The following is a 17,891-nucleotide window of genomic DNA, read 5'->3' as shown; positions in this document are numbered from 1 at the left end:
ATATTTCATGTTCTGCTACTTGGGGAATATAAGGTTGTGATGGCTTAAAAAGTTGAATCAGGGACACTGCTGAACACTTAAATGCATGTAAAAATACATGGGGAGGCATCAGCCAGAATACACAAATAAATGGAACAATACATAGCCATTGATTAAAGTTGTGATGAAATAGAGTGTTCTAAGAAATACCTCTTGTGTCTCTTCTTCTTAGCCCACATCGTGGAGCTTACTACCTACAAAAAGCAATAGATCTGGACGTAGCAGTCTAAAGTCCAGTGGAGATTCACAAGATTGGAAGGGACCTCTGGAGATCATCTAGTCCAAGCTCCCTGCTTAGAACAGGGTCACCTTGAACAGGTTGTTCTGGACCATGTCCAGTCACGCTTGTGAATTATCTCCAAGGATGGACACTCCATAACCACTCTAAACAACCTGTTCCAGTGTTTGGCCAGCGTCACACTAAACTTTTCTTTTCTTATGTTTAAATGGAGTTTCCTGTGTTTCAGTGTGTGCCCATTGTCTCCTGTCCTGTCGCTGGGTACCACTGAGAAGAATCCGGTTCTGTCTTCTTTACTTCCTCCCATCAGGTATTTATATACATTAATAAGATTCCCCCGACCCTTCTTTTCTCTGGGGTAAACAATTCTGCCTCTCTTAACCTCACCTCGTATGATAGGTGCTTCAATCCCTTAATCATCTTTGTGGCCCTTTACTGAGCTTGCTCCACAATGTTCATGTCTCGTGTGCTGGGGAGCCCAGTGCTGGATGCAGCACTCCAGGTGGGATCTCACAGTGCTGAGCAGAATGGAAGGATCACCTTCATCAACCTGCTGGTAATGCTTTCCCTCATCCAGTCCTGGAAGCCATTTGCCACCTGCGCCACAAGGGCACATTGCTGGCTCATGTTCAACCAGGATCCCTAGATCCCTTTCTTCAGAGTGGCTTTCCAGTTAGTCAGGCCTCAGCCCGTACTGGTGTATGGGGTTATTCCACCCTAGGTGGAGGACTGGGTGTATCACTCTGTTGAATTTAATGAGGTACCTATTGGTCCACTTCTTCAGACTGTCAGGATCCCTCTGATGGCAGCACAACCATCTGGTGTGTCAACCACTCCTCCCAATTTTGTACCGTCTGCAAAATTGCTGAGGGTGCATTCTGTCCAATTGTCCAGACCATTAATGAAGATGTTAAATACTATTGGCCCCAGTATCAACCCCTGGCGTACACCATTAGTGACAGATCTCCAGCTGGACTTTGTGCTATTGGTCACTACCCTTAGAGCCTGACAGTTCAGCAAGTTTTCAGTCCACCTCACAATCCATTTATCCAGCCCATGCTTCATCAGATTCTGAGGAATTTCAAAGACTTAGCAAACAAATGCCAAGTATGAATAGGAAAGCAAATCCTCGTTCTTGTAAGATCTATAATATGTTTATTGCATGGACTGCAAAGAAACAAAGTGTTTCTGCTGAATTAGTTTGATTTTCAGTTTACAGAAAAATTCACAATTCCTGCTTTGCTATTTCTGCATGGATAAGGGCAGTGTCAGGTTTATTTTGTTATGAAGAATAGTTGATCAATATTTCATGCATAGCTCTTTCAGTGAAAGTGTGAGTTCTACTGTCATATAAATTGATTATTTGTACTTCAGGTAGCTAGGCCATTGCTAGAAAGCCGTGTAAACAATATTAATAAAATCAATTATGTGAGGATTTTCCCCCAACTTTTAAAATACTTTGGTTTTGGAGAATTTAATTGTCGTTTTTGCCAGGTCAGGTCATGAGTGAGTTCATGTGAGTGAACTAGTATCACTTTATCACCCTGAGGGCAGAGAGTTTTGCATGAGATCTCTGTGCAGAATAAACAGCAGAAACTGAATTAGTGCAAGGTCCTGAATCTTTCTGAAAGTGCTTGCTTGGTATCCTAATCATCTGTCTGAGGGGAATTAAGAGCTATTTCTATGACCCATCTAACTGAGCAACAGCTAGATCTCAAAGAACCAGCTCCTCCAAAATGTGTGGGGATGCTTTCCAAGCAAATTTTTCACTGTCTTCCCTGGCCCAGTTGATGGGATTGTGCAGGTTGTCTCCAGAAGTGTCTCCGTCACTGCTGTTTGTTAAGAGATTCAGAGGGATAAGTACACTGAACTGGGGCTTTCCCTCTCCACCGACTGCACATGTGAAGTGTCTGGGCTTGAGGAATCAGCACCTCAGACCCACTAAATCCTTCTATGTACTCAGCGAAGTATTTGCCTTCCTTCAATGAGTGGTGCTCAACAAAACAAATGCCAGAACCAGGAAGAGTATCTTTCTGCCTGTCTTAATATGCATTTCTTTGTCTCCAGGCCCCCCGGCTCCTTTTTACATGCCAGCCTTAATCCCGGGCATCTGACATCTCTCCAAGAGTTCCTGAGATGCCAAACTCCTCTTAGCTCTAGAAAACTTCAGCACATTTATCTTTGTTTTAATTAACCTGTCTTTACCCTTCTGAAGGATCTCCTCAAGTAGGCTTTCTGTCATTCATTTCTCTTTTTGTTTATGTAGCCCTAGGACAGCAGGGAGGATCATCAGAGGGAAGTTGTGACTCTTTTCCTTCATCCAGAATCTATGTTTTTGTTGGAACATAAAATACATGAATGAAGTTGTCTCAGTATCAAAAGCAGAGGTAGAAAGGTTGTTTCTCAGAGGAGATCTCTTACATAATCTATGAGCACTTTCTTGCAGATGCTGTTTTTATGGGGTAAGAAGGGCATATGGGACTGGCACCTCCAAATTCCTTTGTGTGTCTATTTTAACCACACCCATCCAAACTCATCCCTGGTGTCTTTAACCTTGACAGAGCTTCATACAAATAAATTTGATCCACCATAACATTCGTAACTATTGTGAAGGCACTTGTAATCAACCTACAACAGGCCAAGAGCAGAGACTTTCAGCATGAAGACGACAAGTGAGCACTTGAGCTCAGGTTAGCTGTTAATGCCAGGCTTTTACATTTCCAGCAGCAGGACAGCAGTGGGAGTTAGAAGCATATATAGAGTCTCTCAGAGCACCACCAAGGCAAGGACTTACCTTGTAATTTACAATTTAAAGCTTTATAGGCAAGTGAATATTGTCTGTTGGTGATGTTGGCTATTCATTGGCAATTCATGTCATTCTGCCTTGTCACAAAGATTCCTGCTTGCTATTTTAAAATGATACTTCTGGCCTTCAAACTTGGCAGTGGGAATCTATTCATGTTTAGGTGTTGGATGAAACGATTGAAACACTTTTGTCTCCAAGTGGCAAAGGAAGGTCAAAAACCTTTCGTAACACTTCTTCTAGGAAGCCAATGCAATGCAGCTGGCTCTGGAACAAGCCTTATGTTAAGCCAGTCTGCTTTTGGAAAAGGACTGTGCTTGAGTATTGCAACTCTGGCCTATCTCTGTTTTCAGGACCAATGCAGCCTCAGGCAATAGTCCCTGTTAGACACAGTAAGAGAACATAATGGGCCTGATCTGTGAAAGCCTGCAGTGCGCAGCTGTGTCATGAGCTCCTGCAGCCAGGCTGAGGCAGTACTCAAGCAGGAGGAATGCAGAAGCAGTGTTGCTGTTCCAGCTGCCAGAAGGTGCTGCTCTGCAGGCAGCCTCCCTTGCTCTCCTCTTCCTGTCACCCAGGCTGGGGTAGAGGAGCCAGCAATTAGTGGCTAGTGCTTGCAGTATTCAAGGCTAGGCTTAGGCCAGGCTCCACATGTCTTCTGAGTCAGCAGAACTGTTCTCAGGGATGATCACGTTGCCCACCAAACAGAACTCAGATAGCTTTGTAACCTCACATGCTTTACCTTTATCAACCCACAATACACAGCATGTATGGACGCAATTACATCTCTCCAGTTGACCTCCAGCTGCAACCCTTGTACCAAACAGCTATTTACTGCTGACTTGTACAGTTCTCATCACCCTCCAGTAAGGCCTGACCTGAGCACCTCTAGTACTCACTGGTTTAAGCACCTCTAACCAGCTTTTCTTCTACTATGTGTCTCAGCTTTCTCTATAGATATGCAGGGCCTGCCTATATACTCAGCCCTTCGTACTAATGGAGGAGACAATGAAAATGTAATTGGAAGTGCTTGAATGGATGCTGACCTAGTCCTGTGACTGCCTCACCCCTTATACCAGAAGCCTCACAGAGTATATTGGCTGCACACTGAAGTTTATAGGTTATTTGTAAAATAAGAATTTTTTTTGTAACATTCTCAACATATCAGATGGAGCTGGCCATAACTTGATAACTATGAAGAACGGCTGTTGACAAGCCAGTAGTGCACCTTCTGTGCAATGGGGAAGCCAGTCTCAAACAGCAGTTCTGATGTGATGTTAATGCACAGTTTTTAGGGCATACAGCCATTTCCATTCCTCTTTGTTAACACCCATTGTCAACTTTTCTGCTGCAGTTCAGGAAGCAAGAAGTTAATTCTCTCCTTATTGGAGAGCAGTGAGATGGAGCAGTGGGAATAGGCCTATTGAGTCTCTCTGGGGGTTGTAGGCAAGGAGCTGGCAGGAGCTTTGCAGAGCTGGTTCAGGTAGAAAAACATGGATGAAAATTTCACTTGGCAGAAGGCTTTTGCTGCTAAATCGGTTGGTCTACTTCCCCAGATCAGAACAGATCAGGACAGAAAACATTTTGAATTTAAGGGTAAGGTAATCTTCCTAGCCACAAGCTCAGCTGAGTTGTGAGGGCAGAACACACTGTGGAAAGCTAGGGAGGGCAGTGATTAACAGGACATTATAACATAAAAAGATCTGGGTGGCTAGTCTTGGTTTACTTAAAGGTTGTGAAGTTACTTCATGTCTTTCTGATGCCATTAAAGTGAAATAAATGGTGGCCAGCTGGCAGAATATCAAGCTCATGCATTTAAGTGAACAAATTGTTAAAATACATAGGGTAGTGTCTGTGGTGCAGGAATTATGAAATCTTTGGGTATTTGTACAAACTTTGTGTCTGTATGCTGAATATTTCATGGGAGTAACAATTTTAAACACAAAATTTCTTCCTCAGCCTGCATCATATGTTAAGTTAGTGTATGTCTAGGCCAGCACAGGTGGTCAGAGGGAAAGCAGGGAGTCTTAGCAAAGCAGGTTGTACCCTTGACCAAAGAACTGGTTCAATGACAGGCCATGGGAGCCCCCACAACCTGTGAAACGTAGCAGAAAGCATGTCTTCTCCTCCCTGGGAAGTTGAGATCCTGGCAAAGAGAGCACGAGGCACCTTCTGTTGACACTGGTCTTACTGTGTGGCTAGTGAAGCAGATGACTGCACTCACTTTGGTACAGTCCTATTTTGGCATCACAATGTATTTTTCAGATTAGACTGAGAGCATCTTCTCCCTCCCCTCTCTCCCCACATACAGTGCTCAATCCTTGTTAAATTGCGCACATAAAACCTGGCTATTGGCACTTCACCTGTCCCTGGCCCAATTTCCTTCTGCTTGTTGTGACAGGCCCATCCATGATGTAACCGGGAGAAGGCAGGGAGAGACTGTCATGTTCAGTGCTTTCAAAGGGCCTCTCTGCTGTTTTCTACCAAGATAAAATCAAAGGTGGGGATGCTCTCTGTCATCTAGTGGCAACTCACTACCTTCATTGCCCAGTCTTAATGCTCAACTGGGCTTAGCAGCACTTTTTCATCTTGGTTTGTGTTGGCTTTTTTTCCTGAGATCATTAGAGGGATCCAGATGATCTTGCTACATAAAGGTAGGCAAATATTGAGAGTAGCTCAGGATTATTCAGACAAAATCTGAAATGCGCTTGTCTCTTCACAAGTGTCCTTTTGTTGGTTTTGAAACTATGTTGTTGTGGACAAGCTGATTGAAAAATCTCATTGCAAATAGTGAGTTTAATGCAGAATGGTCCCACAAGTGAACCTGGAGCTTCTTGGCAAGAAATTTATTCCAAAATTACACTGTTTTTGGCTGGAGAACGGGATTAAGATGATATGCGTTGCAAAACGCGTGTAAGAAACTCATTGTACGTAGGCTCCAGATCAAGACTATTCACATGAATTATTCAGTGGATTATTTTACTTGAATAAAAGTTGATAACAAGGGGTGGGGGTGAGCTATCAGATGTTTGGAGACAATTCACTAAGGTGAAATTTATCTTCATGTTTGCTTGACTTTGCTTAGTTTCTCTTCTGTGAGAAAATTCTAGTGTAGTCCTGTGAATAGGGGCCGTCAGACTCCTATTAATTGACTTCCGTAAGTTTTTGTTCCTTTATGAACTTCATTATAAACCAATTTATTTTTGAAATTATTTTTATTACAGTTGTGACTGTTTTCATTATGGAAAGCAGTGGACTAGGATGAAATTGTGAGATTATAAGTGACAGGTCTGAAGCCAGAGAGGGAACTTTTCAGTGGAAAGATTAGTACTGAAGGTTTCTATCACTTGTGAGCAAGAACTGGTTTGGGGAAAAGTCAGAGAGAGTGGGATACTGAAGAAAATAGGGGAATTTGGGAAGGATCAATAGTTTTCCTGTCAAAGGAGAGCTGAGAAATATGCGACCTCAACTTTCTAGTCCTCCATATAAAAAAAAACACAGGAAAGAAAAAATGTAGTATTTTTTCCAGGAAAAATATAAGCAGATGTATCCTGATTCTGCCACCAAGATCAAACAACTTGTCTTTGTATTTCAGTTTCTTCTCTGCAAAATGAGGATAAGGATATTGGGCAGGTTTTGTAAGGTGGTTTGAGAGCTATAACTGTAAGTGCAAGCTAACACAGCAGTACTCTGATGCTGAATGCTCAGTATGATGCAGGACTAAGAAGTTGCTGGCCAAATGATGGTGGGATTTAGGAGCATATGACTGTCACAAATAATGACATTTGTGATTTTACACAAATTCATGTGATTTATGTTGTTTCCTTCTGTGTTTTTTCCTCATGGGGGAAAATGAGGCAATTTTTTTTTCCAGTGCTGAGATATAAGCTACAAAGCTGATTCTGATGAAAAATTAGCCTATGATCTCTTGACGAATGATCAAAACAGCTACCAAAAGTCAGGTTATTTTTGAAGTTGTTTCTGTGGAATGATTTTTAAATGCCTGATTTTGAACTTGGTTTTAATCAATTATTTAAATAATATCCTAAATAAAAAAAGCACTTGATTGACTTTACCTTTGTTTTACCTTTATAGTTCTTAGTTGTTTTCCAAAAAAAGATTCATATTCACTGTAAACAATTCAATTTGTAGCTTTTACTCTGATTTTCGCAGGTCTGTTGGCACCCCTTGTCTCCTTGAGCTACTGACATAAGAGTACAGTTCACATGGTAGAGCCTAATAGCTCTGCTGTTTTCCAGAAGTGTCAGATCTCCTGTGTGTGCATTGTAAAGGCCCCTTCTGTGTGAGCGTGCATGGATTCTATAGGTATTTATGAATGTGGGGGTAGAAATAGACACCAGAAGACAGCAAGTCAAAGAGGGGAAAAGTGTGTGCTGAGAGGTCATGTCTGAAAGTCTCCCAAAACCTGAAAAGCTCCAGAGGTTAGTAATGCTGTTGAATACGTAAGCATGGGTACACTAGTATGCGAGTCAGCCAAATCTGTTGAAGGCCACCAGCAAACACCAGGATCAACAGTGGGATGCACGCCTCACACCACATCCGAGACAGTGGGGGCTGCTATCTGCAGGCGGGAACTACAGGTATATATATAAGGAACTGCTTGAAGCACTTTCTGAACACCTGCCTGGAAGCCCTTGTTGTATCAATACAATCCTCTGCTTCTGATGAAGTGACTGGGGTTGGCCTCCCAGCTGTTGCTCCAATCTGGTAACTACAAGTTAGTGTGTTGGCATGCAGATGAATGAGCTGTGTGAAGTGGAGGTATCGTGTGTAGTTATCTGCTATTAAAATTAACAGCTTGATTTTATTATTAATAACAGCTTTATTAAGAAAAAAGTGTTCTTGTAAATATGGGTTGTGATCTCTGTCTTCCTCCAACTTGATACTCTGTCAGGGAAAGGAAAATTTTCAACATATGCACTGAGTAATCCAGGCACACAGATAAATCTGTGCAAGTTCCTCAATGATTCCTGGCAGGTAAGGAGGCCAGAACCAGCCCGGAGGACCAATCAGGGAACTTCTGCTGGCACATACAGGGTCTGTATGTCATGGATGGGGCCTGCCTGTAGTTCTGTTTATATACATTCATAAAATTAATTGTATAGGCTTATTTAGACTAGTCAGGTTATTTTAATGGGCGGCGCATTTCTTAGGCGCTAAGATGTGGGGGTTTTTTTGGATTTGGCAAGCAGGATTTTTGGATAAAAAATATAATTTATTAAAGTTTTACAATAAAATATTAAAATTTTACTAAAGTAACTGAAATACGTCAGGCACAGGGTTTACATTTTCAAACTTTAAAATATTTTATTAAAATACAGGCATTTTATTAGTGCTTGGAAATTTGATTATTGGATACCTAAATTGTGAAGACCAGAAGCAAGAATGACGTACTGGAGGACAGAAAGTTTTATATGAAAGGAGGAAAGATATCAACAGGTGAAAACAGTGTTTGAATATATATGGGAATAGACTGGAAGACCTAGGCCTAAGTTTGCCACATTTTGGCAGTGGTAGATACCATTTTCTTCTCTCTGGCTCTTACATGTGACTGGAAACAGGAATATTAGTTTCCTTCTTTCTCAGTTCTCAGGTGAGTTTCAACTGTCATTGAGTTAATGTGTATGAAGAAAATAATCCTTCTTCACTTTCTAGCTAGCAATAGCGAAACTAATTGAGGCATTATTTTTTGTACAACAAAAGCTGAAAATACTGGGACAATGGAAATACAAGTTTTTGTTCTGTTGTGAAGACTGGAAATACGCTTGTCATGAGTAATGATGTTTTACAGAAATGAAAGACTATTATGTAAATTTGTATTTGTCAGAGCTGCAAAATGGAGAGTAAGTACCAACTATGCTGGCAGCGCTATGCAGATCTTTGATTATAAAAGGCTGAATTCTGTAGAGCACAGCAGTGCACAAGAGACAGGCTGGTTGGAGGAAAAACTCAAGACTTTTATTAGCTGCAAAGGCAGTTCATTCAAAGAGGTGTTCAGCCTGCTGGGAATATCTATTTCACCCTAGGCATGCTTTTACTGTGTGCTTCACATAGGGCAGAGTTTTAGCAGTCCCCTGAAAATTTTAAATCTGCATGAAACATGGCACAAGCTTGCAATGACAGTAGGATGGCTTTCGGGAGATCATAGAGCAGCTTTTAATATTCAAGTGCTGTGACTCTGTATCCATCAAAAAAAAATATCTGTGGTGAAATCATTAGCCCTAAATTTTAATGGAAAAAGAAAAACCTGTTAGTTCTCCAGACCTTTACAGCAAGATTTCCATTGACTTTGAGGCAAGGATTTTGCTCAGTAATAAAACTAGTAACAGATTCAGCCTTTACAGTTATTACTTGTTTGTGTTTTGCTGAAAGGTGATCTACCAAAGTGGAACATGTCTCTCTACAATTATCAGTATGGTGCTTATAAAGAGCCATTTATGGCTTACCCTAAAATTTCAGAAAAAAACCTGCTATTTTGTTGGCTAAATATTTAATTTTCCTTTTACTCTTACCAGCGTAAATGCAAACACCTTACAATTAATGGAATTATTCATGATTTGGAAAGCTGTGTAAGACAGAAGAAAAGCTAATTTTCTTATTAGGTGTTTCTCACTTATTCACTTCACCGTTGTGTGAATTAATCTAACACTAGACACCAAAGCATCAAATGTGATATTAACTGGTGGAGGATGTTATTTTCCTCATATTGCTCACCTATTGTAATCTTCAATGAAAAAAGCTAATAGAATCCAGCTCTTGAGACACGGCCCTTCACTGAGAAAAAGTCGATGTTATTTCAGGATCCCCCCCCGACTGATCAAGCCACTGTAGGAAACTGAGCAGGGATAAAACTTGCTGCAGCTCTCACAGTGAGGAAATGCTTCCCTGGGTGAATAATTCCAGTGTTCATGAGATCAAAGACATTTAATGTGTGGCAGAACTGTGAGAAGAGAGACAGTGGTATCTAAGAAAACCAGGTTAACCCCATGAAGAGAGCTCTAGGACAATGATGGGTTGCATTACCTTCTGTGATGGCTACAATTGATCCTTCTCCTGGCCCTTACCTTATGCGCTTCCTCCTTGAATAAAAATTATATCAAGTGCATACATATTCAGGAGAAAGGGTTAAATGTTTGTGCTAAGTTGCTTTTATAACCTAATATAAAATCTTCATAACCTATTTGAGACATAAAGATCTAAAATATTGTACTCATTAGAAGTAGAAAAGCCATGTTTTTCCAACATTTGTAACTGAATTCAAGTCCTCATCTTCCAGGCTTGTAGTTTCAGTGTGCTATTCCAAGAAATACAAGATGAGCACAAGGGAGGAAGGAAAGAACTGTTGGCACCAAAATCACAGATTTGCTCACTCCCCTTTGTTCTGGGCCAAGCACCATACCTAGAGAAATAATTTCTCCTTTGTCTTCCTTTACAAATCAAATTCATACATGAAGCATTCTTTGCTGATGCTCTTATTCTATCAGCTTCTCATCTGTAAGTTGGTGGTCCCCAAAACAGATTAGGATATTGGTGCTGTGCACGTCCTTGTGAATCAAAAGACCTTCAGTTTTGTGGGGCTTAACCTGTTTTTACTCAAAGGAGGCATTGCTGCAATTGTATCTCAGGTCTCTCCCATGTTTTTCCCACATGATTGTGCTTTGAGACTGGAGACAAGTCCGTGACAAGCTGTGAGGGGTGGGAATTTGGTGACTGATGACTTTGAATTTCTTCTGATGTTGTGTGGGTCTGTAAAAGGAGAAAATCCCAGCAGAGCATGCTGGTCAGCAGCAAGGTGAAGTTTGGATAGGGTGATTGGGCCCTTCCAAGTCCTGTGGTACCTGTCTGTCTGAGTTAAATGACACCTAACCTTGGTCAGGCCTGGAAGGACACTTTTTGTTCAAAAAAAGAAAAAAATGTACACGGTGATAAGACCATTTCCTTTCTCACAGCGTCTCCTTTAATGTCAGGCCTGAAATATGAAGTCATTAGGGGATATTAAAACAGTGCTGACAAACTAATTAACAAAAGACATTACGCCGGATGGGCTCAATTTATCCTTTTTAATGGTTCTTATAAATGGGTGCCGCCAATTAAAATTAATAAAGATTTACCAGCGATTGCCCAGCATACACTGTTAAGGAGCTCCACTGAAGGTCGCCTTAAAGTCAGCCTTGTCAAAGCTGCAAGTTCAGCTCCCGGTACCAAGCCATGCTGAGTTACTCTCAGTTATGTTTTCCCAGGCAGTTTCTTTGTATTTGGCTGAAGTTTATACCTTTCTGTCTCTGTCTCTCTAAAAACTCATCCATCTGTCCGTTGACTCTATCAAAAATATCCCCCCCATGCACTATTAGATTTGTCAGTTTCACAAAGGAGAATCTCAACAGTCAGTACAATGAGAACTTTGTTCTTTCCATATCTGTCTGTTATGAAGAAAATCCTGACATACAGCTTTCTTTTTAAACCATTCTTTGTTTTCTTGCTGTCTAATTAAGGTACAACAGTGTTCCTGCTTAGGGGCAGAGTATGGATGATCAAGAAAGCCCTGTGTGGCTGTAGCTTTGTTCAGCCTAGACCAGACTGAATTCTGCCAGGCCATGCTCTTAGGGCTGCCAGTGTTCCACCGTGTTTGTTGCCCATGTTATGTGAACAAGGAAGTTTAGGAATTCATCCTTATACTTGGATGGCAGTGAGAGCCCTCGTATTGAAAGGGTTTCAGCCAGCTATGTGAGAAATTAAAACCCTAGCTTGTGTAGGTGATTAGGCATTAAAAATATGAATTAGAAATGGATCAAGGGAGAAGTCTGCTAATATCCCAGTGTCTAAAAATTTATGACAAACAGTAACTTCTTTGTAACCAGTCCACTAACAGGAAAACAGCTAGATAGACTAGCCATGCAGCCACTGACCTGACCAGCTCATCTCTGAGGTTCTGCTCTCCATTTCCATTTTGTAAGGCAGTGGGGCAGGTAAACTGGCTGAATGCCATTCTTTTCTCCCTTACTTTCCTTGAAACAAACACTGGCAGAAAGACCGCTGTAAGTGGCTAGGTGGAGATGCAGCTGTAGCTTGTGCTGGGCTGTGTTGGCAGGTCCGTGCTGATCTCTGTGTCATGGGAATGTATTGACTGTAATGGGCAGGAGACAAACTCTGTGGGAGAAGGTGGAAATGTCTGTTTAAGAATTGAAAGATTTGGCACAATCTTTTGGTGTTGCTGCTGTTAAGGATTCCCCAAAAAGCAGCACTAAGGGACACTTGCTGTTGTCTTCTCATGCACATTTAGAACTAGATTCCCAATGTGAGATGGCACGAACATGCTACCACTGTTGGAGAGTAGCAAACAGTTCCAGATTCATTACTCTTCAGTGCCTGGTAAATGACTGCTGTATGCTGGAAAGAGGAGACCAGAAATGGTGTTCTCTGTTCTGTTCTATCATTTCTTTGTAAAAACACTGATGAAGCACAGTAAATTAACAGTTCAAAAAAAGGAAAGAGACCCATGGGAGCAACGGTAAAGGCACTGTCACATGAGCTAGAGAAACAGCTCAACTGATTTTGTGGGAAACCACCTCAGATTGCCACAACCGGGGCAAAGTGACCCTGCTGGGTCAACTGATGAAACTCCAGGGAAATGAGGATTAAATCTGTGAGAACTTCAAGAGAGCTGAAGCTTCATGTTGTTGTATAGCTGTAACTACCTCACTGGAGCTAGTTTCTTACTTTCTTTACTTTTGCCATCTCACTCCCCCACTTTTGAGCATGCTAAGCACATAGGGGAAATCTATACAGTATATTCCAGGAGTGAACACGTCCTCCTTGTGAAGCTTAAAGGGCAGGATAACAGAGAAAAGATTTTCAGATTTTCTGGAGAGGAATAGAGGGAGTGGGCAGGAAAGAAAGGAAGGAGAAAGAGAAGGAATAAAATCTAAGGAAGAACTGGAGAGAAAACTAAACAGAAACACAGTTACTGAGTAAAGTCTTTCAAATTGCTCTTAACCCTTGTGTGAAATTTTAGTAACTCCTCTAGATGAACATTGATTATTTTTTTTCTCACTTACAAGCAGTATTTTTTGTCAGAAAGGTACATTATTTTTTCTGATTAGAAGTACAATACATCGAGACTAGGGGACAGACTTTGGATTTTGGAAGCAAGTTTTCTGCTCTATTGAAACAAGTCAACTGCAAGATTATAGGTTTAGAAATGTGAGTCCATCCAGGGTTTCTCAGGAATGACTTGTGGGTTCACCCTGTCTCAATTTCCATATTTATTTCTATTATGTTTGCTGTGTGAGAAGACATCAGACATAGGTCTGGAGCAGACAAGATACAGTGGTATGGCAGTTGATGGAATCCGTGAAGCCGTGTATTCTCAGCGGAGAAACATTAAATCTGTTACCAAGCTTTCTGTAGAGTAAAGCTCTCATCTATGGCTAAATCTGATTATTTTGAAATACATCTCATTACAGAGCCCTCAGAATTCCTTTTGAGGTGTCTGAATACCTAAAAGCCCCAGTAACAGCCACAGCTATGAGACCAGTTGTCCAAAGCCAATTCTCTGTTAGCTTGCCTAGTAAGTTGATATTTAAGTTGATGACAAGAAGATATTTGCACACCACTTCAGTATTGATTTTAGTAGTATGCAGAGTCTGGACTCTTCCTACTCCACTTGGTTAAAGTCTCATTTTCTGTAGTGTTGAAGATATCCTTGAAAGAAGTCTTTTGTTGAATCCAGTTCCTACCCTGTGTCCTGTTACACTTAATGTCACAGGACTATAAATCGTTTACTGTCCCATAGTAAAATTTTGGCACAGATATTTATGGCAGAGGTCTTCATCTTTGTAAATCTCCTTAAATGTCTTCTCCTGTGCCAGCCTGTTGGGTGATAGAAAACCTTTGTGTTTATCATGATGTGAATGGCTTTCTACCGTTTAAGGGTATTGCTCTTTTGTTGACTTGTTAATTTTGTTAAAATAACCACAGACCTTTAGACTTGTGTTGCCTAATAATGGTGCTTAGAACAAAGATTGTTTATCTTCAGACAGTTAATTTTTGCTCTTCATTTTCTCTCCTCTCTCTATTTCTCATGCAAATGTAAGAGCTTTGTGGTGTCCCTGTAAACTGTTCCATGTTTGGTATTCAGTTTTCATGTGACTCAGGAGAAAGGAAACTGAAGAAAGGAAAACGCGTCTTCTAATTTAACAAATATTCAGCTAATGGCAAGATATACCTATTTTGCATGTTGAGACTTCTCTTACCTGATCCACTAACTGCCCTTTAGTGGAGGATCTGCCTACCTGGGCTTTGCATTTTTTCTAGCTTTGTACTGCTTGGTCTTCTCAAATTCCCAGTTGCTTTGCAGTTTGGTGTTTTTTTTTTTTTTTTATCTAGATCCCCTCTAAAATAATGAGGTAAACGGGCAGGAAAAACAACATATGAGAACCAAAAGTGTAAAGCAGCAGAACATCGTGATTTCAAAAGTTCTAAATAGCGGGAAAGAAAATACTCAGAATGTGAGATTTCACTTTCTCATCAAGTTTAGCTCATAAAACAGTATCATTTGGAGAGGCTATCCTGGAGCTTTCTTGGCTTCAGCTCCCACGGTGTGCAGAGCTGAGGGGACATAGTGATTAACAGTGTCAGTTCTCTTAGTACTTCTCTGGATCCTTCCATCCTGACGGGCCATACCACCTAAACTCCTTGGCATCCTGGAATCTCCTCATACAATGAACTTATAAAAAACCCTACTATTCAGGAACAGACATATATAACCTGCAGTCACCTCTGGCTAGAACGTGGCAGCTGTTCTGCAGCCCAAAGCAAGACCATGCAACATTTAGAAAATAAGATCTGCCAATTATTTCACAGCATCCCACACAGCAGCAGGATGATTTTTAAGAGATAGCATAGGTATGCACAATAAAAGAAAGAGATGTTTGGTGTTACTCTGCTTTGTCTTTTAAAAAGGGACCACGTGTCCCAAATTCTGGCTCATATCTTCCCTGGTAAATAGTACCATGCCTGACGGAGCGGGTGGATCCTGCTTGTGAGCTGGCACATACCTTCAATATCTCTACTGGTTTACCGCCTCCTTTTTTGCAGGCCCCCAGATTTTTTTTTAACTATTGCTGCCAATTGCCCCTCTTAACAGAAGATATTGGTAAGCTATTAGGTGCAGCACTAAGATTTGTTTTTGTAAGTTTGGATATGAGCTCTGATCCTCCCATATACAGTGACTGCCAATCAGACTTATTTAGGATGCATTAAAGGGGAATATTGGGGTGTATGTGTTGCAACCTGGTTCCAGGCTACTAAGCTTTGCAGTTTCCTCAAACAACCCTGCACTGAGGGATCACCAGCTTTTGCCTGCACTCTTGATGTACAGTACATTAATCGTGCCCTCCCTAATTCCTGCTTCAAGATAAATCTCTTGCGCTCCCATTATTTGGCTAATTGCTGTGGATTATATGGCAGTCGGGTGCTCTTTGGCAGGGAAAGATTAATGCAGGACATTTCCTTTGTTTTGATTTCATTTGCTAATTGCTGTGTGGAGAGGTGGTTATGTTAATTCATCCTTTCTCCCTGTTAGAGAGCAGGGTTTTGTTTAGCATGTGCTGGGAAAGGAGTAGGTTGCCAGGAATCCTAAATGTTTCTTTGTCTTGCTCTGTGGATTTGGGAGGGGGTAGGTCTTCAGGCAGTAGGTCAGTTTTATCGTTGGGTAGAGGGAGTGCTCATATGCTTATGTGCTTTTGTATGTTTCCATGCACAGGAAGCACTAATTATAGGTGCACAAAATGAAGAATAAAGAATTTTCTGCATTTTTGTTGGAGGCTGAATCATCTGGTTGTTGGTCTCTTTGTACCTCTGTCAGACTTGTGGTAGAAAGTCAGAACCCCACTGAAAAACCTGGGCCTTTTAACTGAGCATGTACGTCACCATTCTGGCCGCTGGACAAGTTGCAGGGTCAGAGCCTGTGAGCAGCTAAGCGTCCTTGCTCTCCCACTTAACTTCATGGGAATTGAGTGCTGTTACTAGCTCTATTTTTATTAGGTAATTTAAAAAACAACTGTCACCAAATGTGCAGTTCTCTCAGCTTTAGATAAATGTAAAAGTTTGAGGGAACTGGTCAGAATATTGAGCCATTCACACTTGTTAGCCAGAAAGGAGTCCAAGGCAGTGACTGGTGACTGAAAATTGCTGCCATCTGTTGCCTGTTCTCTGGCTTTTGCAAAATGTCTTGGATGTCAGTCTTTCCTGCTGAGACAGATGCTCCCATTGCACATCTGCAATCAGGTATTTGTACTTTCCATTGCCAGGATCATCCGCAGCCATGAAAAAATCCACCTTCACCACAGCAGAGATGCCTCAGAACAGAGATATTATTGGAGTAACATCTGAAAGGCATAGTTGGGAGGAATCTGCCCAGTGCCTTCTATAATTTAATTGTTCTGTGAATAAATGAGACACCTCAGTCTCCAGAGTTATCAGCTTGACAGTTTTTACTAGAACAAAATTCTTTTGGTTCAGTGGCTGCAGCTATTAATTTAGGGATCCAGACATAAAGTCTTTATTATGGAAGACTGCCAGTCTTTCTACCAAGAAGGCTGTCAGCCAGTCCTCTTAGTTTGGGGAAGATGAACAACCTGGCCATCTTTAGGTCTGGTTGTTTCAAAGAACTTTAAATTGAGAACAATAAAATCAACCCTGGATAGTGATAGAAATAATTGTGCTAAGCTGTTTATGTTTCTGATAGTTTGTAGCAAAATGGAGGGGCAGGGTTTAGTTGTCTTTGGATTTATGAACTCTAATTATTATTTATTTTTTAAATTCCCATGGAAACCTTTCTGTTTTCAATTTATGAGAATATAGACAGGAGCACACTTACCTGCTCTAGACTGTTCATTATTTTTCTATTGCCATGAGAGCATCTTCTTGGCTCTTTGGTAAACTCCTCAGAAGGAAACATTTTGGGGCCTCTCACAATTTTGTTGCTATGCTGTTATTGCTGTTGTTTCAAGGTAGGCTCCCTGCACTAAGGCACCATCTATTTCTGCAGTGCCTGCATATTTCCATTATTCTTTTTGCATCCTTTTTAATTTTCTTCCCACTGCTGTGAGCGTAGCTGTAAGATGAGCTTAGCCTGCAGCAGATCTTCTTGGCTGACCAGTAAAATTTCACCCCCTATAATATCCAGACTTCGAATTAAATAACCTTGCAATGTCATATCTGATCTTGGACATCACTGGATTATAAGATAGGACTCTTCAGGCATTTTCTTAATCTTCTTTAAGATTAAGAAAACCAGAATTTAGTGTTTAGAGTGTGCACTATATGCGTGCTGTCAAAGTTGCTTTGTGTAGGTCTTCTAACTGTATTTCATGTCTCCCAGAAGGGTGAAGATTTCAGGAGGCTACCAGGAGGTTTTAAGATGCTGCCCTGTTTCACGTCTCCCAGAAGATGGCTGGGCAGGCTCAGCTCTGCTTTGTTATAAGTGGTTCCATTTTGAGCTCTTGGAACTCCTCTCATGTCAGGTTGGTAAACTTCGTCCCCAAGTAGGACTCTTGGTGTAAGGTAGTCATTGCCTGGAAAGTGGTTTTCAGAAATCTTTTCATAGCCACTGAGAGCTTTAGGAGTTACTGCTCATGGTCTAGCAGGGAAAACGGCTTTCTTTTGCCGTATGTGTCACTGCTAGAATGTTTCTGTAATTGTGGCTGAGTGTGGTGGAAACATGAAACATTACAGGATGTTTCATGTTGGAAATTGTTTTGAGATAGGTTGTGACTAAGAGTGTTTTACAGT

At 41.1% G+C, this 17,891-nt stretch overlaps 1 protein-coding gene across 2 annotated transcripts in view; it reads left to right on the top strand.

The window, feature by feature from the left end:
- ANGEL1 (angel homolog 1) overlaps nt 1–17,891 on the top strand; it is a 92,210-nt gene that overhangs the window by 49,891 nt on the left and 24,428 nt on the right. For both annotated transcript variants that reach the window (XR_015702255.1, XR_015702254.1), the window contains one exon: nt 17,482–17,623. The gene's annotated coding sequence lies outside the window, so the exon portion shown is untranslated. The remainder of the gene's footprint in view (nt 1–17,481; nt 17,624–17,891) is intronic.

Source organism: Nipponia nippon, unplaced genomic scaffold, assembly GCF_047370975.1.
Source record: "Nipponia nippon isolate SJK-2023a ecotype South Korea unplaced genomic scaffold, ASM4737097v1 scaffold_11, whole genome shotgun sequence".
NCBI lineage: Eukaryota > Metazoa > Chordata > Aves > Pelecaniformes > Threskiornithidae > Nipponia > Nipponia nippon.
Note: the sequence above shows the minus strand (reverse complement) of the source record. Positions and strands in the feature narration are given on the sequence as shown.